General features: G+C 39.3%; 1 pseudogene; it reads left to right on the top strand.

The window, feature by feature from the left end:
• The window catches only part of LOC110467120, a 31,542-nt pseudogene extending 22,247 nt beyond the window's left edge, over positions 1–9,295 (top strand).
• The last annotated feature ends 647 nt before the right edge of the window (positions 9,296–9,942 follow it).

Genomic DNA, 9,942 nt, shown 5'->3' with positions numbered 1-9,942 from the left:
GGGGGGGGGGAGGAGGGTGTATATGTGAGAGTTTTCTCTTTCAATATGAGTGACAAATATTAACATTATGGATGTGTTTAATCTTGAAATGAAATTGAGGTAATTATATATACATAATTAGATAATAGTATGAATGAGTGGTCACTTGTTGAAGATGATGATGAGGAAGACGGGTGTCTATTGTGTGAAATATATCCTAGATTGCCCAAAATACTTAAATATTTACGCGTAATGCTATGTATGCCATTACCTGCAGACCCTCTGCATCGATCCTCCAAATATTTATTTGGAACAGTCCATGAGGCCAATCCTGTTGACAAATGTTAGTTCAAATCTTCATTCGCAGCAATTGTTATGATAAATAATGTTTTCATTTTTAAACACGAGGTGGGTCTTTTTTAACGTCGTATTAATAGCTAATGTCATTTAAGGACGTGCCTCAATGTGTGTTGCCTCCTTGTATTAGCGCGGATTCGATGCCGAATTTATAGTGCTGTCTCGACGCAGTACCATGCCGAAGGCACCCAGCACAGTATCTCGCCCGGTCACATGTTGCTAGTCCCCGAACGCTTAACGCTAAACAAAGAACAACTTCCATTTTTAAGGATTTTGGGGACAGGACTCATTGCCTTCCTCACCTGAGCAAGCGTTCAATATTAACGCCAACAGTGAGGTATTGCCAAACAAGGAGCTAGTAAACAAAAGGCAGTTAGAAATAGAGAGAAATACATAGATCCAAAAAATTGCTATTGATGCTGCAGCTTAATTTTTGGCGCTTTTGTGTCCCCAAATTGAGGGCACAAAAGAAAATCCCCAATTATGCAGGAGTTCTCACATTCGTCGCCTCTTACGGTACATTTAGTTGGTAACAGCAGGTGAATTCATTCTCGATTCCCGACCTGCAGTGATGTGACTCCTTTAATAGACATATTAGTGGAGAGGAGCAGAAAAATGTACGACCAGACCGGGGTTCAAACCTAGGATGTCTGAAATCTTGAGCTACCTGCATTGCTTACTTTTGAGAACTCATCCCCACAGACAACATAATTATGAACCCAAATTGATCACAGGCATAACATTTAGTGGCAGGGGAAAAGTGCATGGCCAGACCAGAATTCAAACCGGTGACTCTCCGAACTCTAGAAGGACAATCTACCAATTGAGCTAAATGGTTACTGACGATCGACCCAGTTCCGCTACACTAGAAGTTAGTGAAAAGTTTTGGTTATCATCTAGTGGTAAGTCCCTGGATTTGATTTCATTTGTCAATTTTTTGCAATTATGCCACTAGTGAACAAGGCTTTGCGACATCATCTTCCATTGTCATAGTTCATGGCATTTGTTTCCTCGATTCGAAAGAGGAATAATGTTTTCAGAACAATGTGGGATATAATGGTCGTGATGGTTGATTATGATGTTTATGTTCTTAGTTAGTTGATTTAAAAAGTGTAACAAATGCTTAGTAAACCTCGTGTATCAATGCAATTTGAAAATCAACTAACTCGAGTTAACTTAATATGATAACTAACACATAATGACCTTAGCTGTTAATAACACGTTAAACAAAACAATAGGCCCAATGGACCTGAATCGCTCACCTGGTAATAACACTTGTAATCTAAAAAGTGGACTAATATACAGCTACAGACAAAATATCCGTTCGATTCATTATAATCTATTAAATGATTTAAACATATGAAGCATGTGACCTTGAAAGTCGAACAAGGACATTGGGTTGAACAGAGTGTTTACCTTTCGTCCCAGCATGCTTCTAGCCAAATTTCATTTCCCTGGACCTTTCAACAAGTAATTTTACAAAAAATTTGAACAAACTTGGTAGTCCTTTATCCCATCTAACTGGCAAAGTATCATAACCCTAGACCTCTTGGTAATTCAGAAGAAGTCGTTTAAAGGTTTTAAACATATTTGACCCCTGCTACCATAAATATATGTCAAGGTCATTCGTTAGAACAAACTTGGTTGCCCGTTAATTCGGCATGCTACTGGCCAAATAGCATTATCCTATGCCTCTTGGGTATTCAGGAGAAGTTATTTAAAGGTTTAAACATATTTGACCCCTGTGACCTTGAAAATTGGTGAAGGTCATTTGTTTGAACAAACTTAGTTGTCCTTCATGCCAGCATGTTACTTGCCAAATATCATTATCCAATGCCTTTTTGTTATTGAGAAGAAGATGTTTATAGGTTTTTAACATATTTGACCACTGCGACCTTGAAAAAAGATGAAGGTCATTTGTTTGAACAAACTGGGTTGCCCTTCATCTGAGCATGCTCCTGGCTAAATATCATCATCCAAGGCCTTTTGGTTATTATGAAGAAGTTTAAAGGTTTTCAACATATTTGACCCCTGTGACCTTGAAAAAGCGTGAAGGTCATTAGTTTGAACAAGCTTGGTAGCACTTCATCCAGCATGTTACTGGCCAAATATCATCATCCTAGTCTAAAATATACAATCCCTCCACGTTATATATATGTACCGGAGTTTTAACCTTGGATACCTTTATCGTTTTATGACTTTAGACGACCTCCATGTTCCCCCCACGCTGTCCAACGGTGGAGTAGCGGTGTAGTGTGGAGTCACGTTCCACCGTGGATTGCTGGTGGGGGACTAAACGTGGAGTCACGGAGGCGGGAAAAAAACACCGCCGCGAAACGTGGAGATCGTATGCCTCCATGCGGTGTGTAGTGCTGTTATTACACGGAAACGAAGCGCGGCAGATAATGACGTTTTTCATTATTCAAGGGGACATAACTCCGCCAAATTGGGTCCGTGAAAGTGGTCATCGAACCTGGCTGAGCCCTTAAGGCATTTGACCCTGTGACCAAGTTTGAAGAAAATCTTTTAATATTTTTTGTAGTAATTACACGGAAACGACGCGCAGCAAATAATGACGCTTTTCATTATTCAAGGGGCCATAACTCCGCCAAATGGGCTCCGCTGAGAGTGGTCATCCAACTTGGCCGATCCCTTGTGACCAAGTTTGAAGAAAATCGGTTAACATTTGTTGTAGTAATTGCACGGAAACGCAGCGTGACAGACAGGCAGACAGAAAAACCTAAATTATTATAAAAATTGACACAGAACAGACAACGGACGCTGCGACACGGCATAAGCTCACTTTGTCCTTAGGGCGAAGTTAGCTTAGAAAAGAAAAGTACAAAATATTGCATATGTTCGACTCGGGATCGGTTAAGTTATATTGTGTTAAACGTCCTTTCAGCAGCGAAGATAATTTAAGGACGCGCCGTCGTGTATTTTGTGTATGCTTGCAGATGTGTATACGTGTCGGAAGCAGGGAATGTTGGTGTATTTGCCGTTTTGTGGTAGCTGTGATCTGATTCCTACTTTGTAGTGCTATATCACCGACGTACCATGGCGACGGCACCCAGCACAGCACTCCGCCCGGTTCCATAATACTGACGTATGTCATTATACTGTTGCCAGATAGAACACAAAGCTTGTAAATTTTAGAAAAAGGAAAACTAGAAAGTTAAAGCAAATTAACACATTACCTCCTTTCTTGATATGCATCAGTGTATACACGACAATCCACAGTTGTATCTTCATATCGCCTCTTTCTAGCTGCACCTAAAACAAACGAAACGTCCTATTATTATCTACCTAAGGATTGAAACTACCAACAATCGTAATTATGTTTAACTAATATATACCTATATATAACTACATTATACTAAACTTATATAGTTAATAATTGTGCTGAAGTTCTTATATCTTGTATCTGTGTACAGGGAAATACTATTTAGTAAATAAGCACACATTATTAAGAATGCATGAACCAATGAGTCAATACGATAGTATCGATTCTGTGTTTGTTAAGCGTCAGATCAATTTTGGGCTCTTCGAATTCCCTCACGCAGCAGACAGGCAAAATAATTTCTGCAGGGGGCCCCACCTTAGTCGCCCTTTGCGATACCCACTTGCTTTTTTAGTGCACCTGAGACAAAGTCTCAAGTGACCTATTGCGATCGCCTTTTGTCCGTCGTCGTCCGTCGTGCGTCCTTAAACAATTTACCTTTTCGACTTCTTCGATTTGATTCCCCTGAACCAATTTCAATAAAATTTTGCAGAAAACTTCCATGGCCAAAGGTCAACCAAAATTGTGAATTATATGCCCCCAGCCACCAGGGGCCTGAGGAGCGAGGCCAAACAGAGTCAAACTGACTAAAATTTCAAATATCTTCTTCTCGCGATTCAGATACTGTAGAATCAAATACTCTTCATAGATGGATTTGGGTTAGCATTATCAGTATTGGATAGCAGTTTGATAGTATGCACATATCAAAATGTATTATGGTTTATAAAGGCAAATGATACTTTGAATATAACATGTTGATAACTTGATTGAAATTATAACCCTGAGTTGACAGTTTGATACTTTGACAATTTTGAATCAGCCCTATCCCTAAGGGCTGTAGGGCGGGGCCCGAAGGAGTCAGTGTGCTAAACATTTTTTTATTTTACTTGTTTAGAATCAGAGGTGCTAGTTTCAAATACTTTTCAGTCTTAAATCTGTATGCTAGATATTGAATAAGGTGGTTTTATTGATTTTTATCACTTTGAATAATATTTCTGTTCATGTTTTAAAAACAAAAATCAACTCTCTGTATAAAAATATCAAAACTCAGGTGACCGTTAAGGCCCATGGGCCTCTTGTTTCAGTATGTAGTTTGATTTAATTTGGATGAAGTTCTATCAACAGCCAGTCATCGAAGGAGGTTAAGTTTTAACATATCGTATTGTTCAATGATACCAAGAGTAAGACGACAAGTAATTTCAACTTAATGTTCTCTGTTAAATACATATTGTACAAATAATGTACATACATTTTTGTTAAAGAGACCTAATAAATATGATGGGCGGGTGGGGTTTGAGAACGGTAGAAGGATGAGGCGGTGAGGGTTGGGGATATTAGCTAGAAAAAAATCATATAAAGTGTGTAATTGGCAATTTTGAAATGTTTCAATATGAACGGAAGCAATGGGTTCTGTACCCTGGCCGAGACATACTAGAGTCTGTAAAAATGGTAGTTTTTACTCCTGCTTAACGCTCAGCAATTTAGGAGTGGGACCACTGGTTTGCCCGTTGTCAGTATAATGTGACCAGGTCCTTCTGGGTGTCGTGTAAGTATGTTTCAGTGAGGTAACACTATAAAGTCGGCATCAGTTCCGCGCTTTTACAAGGAGACCAACACGAACATATCGCAACCTCCCAAAACATACATGCATGCACTACACGCATGCATCTTGCACACATGGGAGGCCGTCCTTAAATTACCATAGCTGTTAATAGGACGTTAAACAATACTAAACTAATCCCCTACAGAATTGGGCACGCAAAAACAAAATCTGCTACACCCATTACAACATTTAGTATATTTATCTTTCTTCCTACATTCCCTTATAAACGTTCAGGGTTCACCCGTTGTCCGTATAATGTGACCGGGCGGAATGGTGGGTTGGGTGCCTTCACCATGGTATTGCAGTGAAATAGCACTCTAAAGTCTTCATCAAACAAGGAGGAAAATAAACCAACACATGGTGTCTCTGTCACATACACAACACACATGGAGGGACGTCCTTAAATAACCTTAGCTGTTAATAGGACGTTAAACAGTACAAAACCAAACCAATCTGTGAAATAGCATTAACAATACGGACCACGAACGAAGTGCAATATGAATACAACACCATCGATGACGATGCGCTTAGAATCCGTTCATTATTAACGTTTGATTATAAATGCGAATAATTGAATTTGTTCACAATTGAGTTATCAACGCAATGGTATGAATTTCGGGGATCATAACGAGGTGAATAATGTTAATATGCATTTTTGTTACTGTTTTAAGCACATAAACTTAATAAAATAGTTAAAACGTTAGTCACGGCAAAACCGTAGGTGTGCTAACAGAGTACAACAAAGATAAAAGATAAAGATAGAAACACAATAGCTTCACACACAGGATTATAAGTATACAGAACTTACATTAAAAAACATGTAGATACTTTAACACCATGCCTACCTTATTGTTCTCTTTCAACGTGTGCCCAGCTATCGATATAACCAATGCATGCCCAACTATAGTTATTTATAAACAAAATCTGGCATAATGCACGTACCAACATGCACCAATGTCTGCCTCGGGTTAGCCAATCAGAAAACGAAAAGGAAAGTGTATATTTCTTTTTTCTCAGGCTGTAGCTCCCTTCGACCTGTGTTTGTGCGACAATCGCTGTTGCGGGGCACTTTAACTCCGAACAAAAACAAAAACACGATATTTTATCTCTCCATATATTATGATTATTTGGAATCCCTTGCTATTCCTACATGAATAATCAACGATATCCTGTAATAAAGTTAATCAATATTTCGTAATCAGTGTCCTGATAAAGTGTCTGCTACGTATACCTACATCGCTTCACGCTACCCATGCTTCGGCAGGTTACTGATGATATTTTTTAATTTAATTAAATACACACGGATATGTACGCCACGGAAATATTTAATCGGCTATGTTTTCATCTCGCGGTAGAGTCCCATATGGTCTATTACAGTCATGTATTGTTCTCAAAAATAATACCAACTAAACCGCTTATAAATAAACATGAAATACTCATTACAAAATAACAATCTGTAAACCATGTCAAGTTCATGTGGCATGGTTTTTGAAGATTTGTCGTAGAATACAATGACTTGATTGCATTCTGTCGTATGGTCCTAGTTGGGAGCCAACCAATGAGAAACTCGTCCAGACATTTATGAAGACGTTTCAACGCTGTAACTGTTAATGCGTGGTCCCACGCTTGGTTTGGTTTAGTATTGTATAACGTCCTATTAACAGATAAGGCCATTTAAGGACGTTGGTCAAGGGCATAAAAGCATGGTTGATTTAAATATAATTCGGGGACGAATAGGTTTGGTCCGGTTTAGTATAGTTTAATTTTGTTTGGTTAGGTTTATTATTGTTAAACGTCCTATCAACAGCTATGGTCATTTCAGGAAGGCCTCCGCTGTGTGAAAGATGCATGCGTGTAGTGTATCCGTGTGCTTTTTGGGAGGCTGCGATATATGCGTGTTTGTCTCCTTCTGATAGTGCGGAACTGATGCCGACTATATAGTGCTACCACACTGAAACAACCTGCCGAAGACACCCAGCAGGACACACCATCCGGTCACATTATACTGACAACGGGCCAACAGACAGGCCCGTTGTATCCATGGACTTGTGCAATTGAAGAAAAAGATCCCTCCTGTTTTATCTGGGAAATAGAACTAATATCTGTTTTTTGTCCAAATTAAGGACTGGGAACTTACAACGAATTATGTTCTGACCATGTTTTTAAATTTAAATGCAAATCAAATTTGATCACAATAAATGTAGAACTGCATTAATTAAACAAACGGGAATAAGTCGATTAACTAGATTACTGACAGGTCAGCAGGGGCCCCGCTGTATGCCCGACAGTGTATCTCCCGTATAAACACCAAGCAAAAGCAAAATTTATCATTTTGAATTTAGTAATATTGATAATACGGCCTTATTCATGTAGAGTGTGACAAACGGCAAATGTGAAAAGCTGACTCCGTACTCACACAGTTGCGTATTTTTCTGCATGAAATATACTTAACAACGATATAGAAAGTAATCAATATTTTTAGTTCATAGGTTTAAATATGAATTATTATATAAGCGTATACATTTTAGCTAACCTGCCCGAATGGCAAGTAAGCTTATACCACTGCGCAGCGTCCTCGTCCGTCAACTTTTCCTTTAAAACGCTACTTGTCCTGAACGGCCAGGTAGATTTGGACTAAATTTGGGGGAAGGGGACTCAATATTGTATAAATGGTGGGAGTGGCTCCCTATGGGGCAGAGAGGTAGGGCCGAATAGGAGAAATAGAGGTAAAACTTTAAAATCCCTCTTCTACCAAAGGGATTAAGCGATTTTATCCTGAAGCGTGACCTTGTACTGCCCTCAAAATGTGCATATTAAAGTGTTCCCTGAACGTTTTGCTATATCAAGCTATAGAAATACTTCATGCAATATAAGAAAAGGCTAAGGAATGCGAACGTCGAATAGTTGACTCCGTTTCCGAGATATTATGATTTATCTGAAAAACACACCTTTGGCTCAGTGGCGATCGCCTCGATATGGGTAACCAACATCTGTGACGGCACAAGTGGAATATACCGGGAAGCTTTGATCGTGCGTTCGATATGTGAGATTTTTAGCTACTTATATGATTTATTCCGTCGGCAATTACTTGTGTAGGAAATATTTACAGTACGACATATATATGAATGATTTTATTTATAATTATAATGATGAAATGAGTTCCTACTGAAGCGGCAAACGATGGGCTGTATGCGGATGTCTGAACACACATCTAGCCTGAGGACGTTGTTGTTTCTACGCCAATCTGCATACTAACTTACCCATTACCCACAGGTATAAAGGTGTCCTGCTGTCAGCTGTCAGATTTTAAGAAAACCACGAAATATAATCCCAACGAAATTGTAAGCACACGAAATAAAAACTATGCGAAAAAATGAAATAAACTATTACTTAAATTACAAACCATGCTGTATTTACATAGGATGTGTGTTTCCGGTTGCCATGACGGACGTTGTTTACATCGGAGAGTCAACATGTCATCTAATATAGTTTATTTTGTTTGTTTATCTGGAGGTTAACTATACAGAGACGTGAGTTATTACCTTGTGACTTTCTAGCAACGATTTGTGACAATTTTGGCTGTAGAAAGTATGTTTTCGTGCCTGTTCTCTTAGTGCCATACTTTATGTATATAGCCCTATTTATACCATTGTTACCTGTGTGCTTACCTGTAAAAGTGAATACCGGTCTTCGCCAAAAGTTCGCCACGGTCTACTGGGGCGCATATAGACACTAGTAATGGCGCAATACCTGACAATGTCGAATATATCGGAAGTAATTCAAGAGGCCCATGGGGCCCTGCATGGTACTGCCACACTAGATGACGTAATTTCAATGATTCAGAGGATGGACAGTCGATTGGTAACCGGTTTAGGAGCGATAGAAGCACAAGTGAAAAAAAAGACAATATTGAGTTTTCTATGACTTCTCTAGCATGTAAAGTGACTGGTTTGGAACGTGAGATAAAGACTGTTAGACAGAAAGCGGTTGAACGCAAAACATCAGCGGAGGCTATGAGTAATTTCTACGATGATGTGAAGACAAGAAGAGAGGCTAGTGAGCTTAAAGTAACTTGACTGGATAGTGAACTAGAAGAACATCGCAGATATAAGGACACTATAGAAAGTGAGTTTCATTCCCTCAGGATGGAGTGTAAAGAACTTCACAGTGTTGTAGAAGATCTCCAGTGCCGTTTCATGAAGAATAATTTAGTTTCCACTGGACTGCGGGAACAATACAAAGAAAATACGGAAGACAAGGTCAAGGAATTGATATGGAACGAACTTGGGATACAGTCTACTATAGAGTTTGGCAATGTCCACCGTTTCAAGAAACGCATTTCTGGCAGGAATCGTCCTATAGTTGCTCGCATCATTTATAACGCAGATCGACAAGCAGTGTTGGAAAGAGGCTACTTCCTTCGTGGGACACAGTTTGGTATAAGTGAGCAGTTTCCTGCAACGGTTGAAGAGCGTCGCAAGCCTATTTACGCTGTAATAAAACGATACAGATCCAAAGGAAGCCCTTCTCCAGCTTTCGTACCGGAACAATCATTTCGTGTTCATTCACCACACGCATCAGGTGTGAAACAGCGTCCATGAACCAATCAGACTTTAGTAGTGGAGGCTGAAGTCTATGGGTCACGAGAGGTCAATGGGAATTCAAACATTCCCGCTCAAACCAATCATACAATTCCCCTGAAATTCCATAGGATTTTAACTTA

The sequence above is a fragment of the Mizuhopecten yessoensis genome, unplaced genomic scaffold (assembly GCF_002113885.1).
Source record: "Mizuhopecten yessoensis strain PY_sf001 unplaced genomic scaffold, ASM211388v2 scaffold11161, whole genome shotgun sequence".
NCBI lineage: Eukaryota > Metazoa > Mollusca > Bivalvia > Pectinida > Pectinidae > Mizuhopecten > Mizuhopecten yessoensis.
This window is presented reverse-complemented; position numbering and strand designations above follow the sequence as displayed.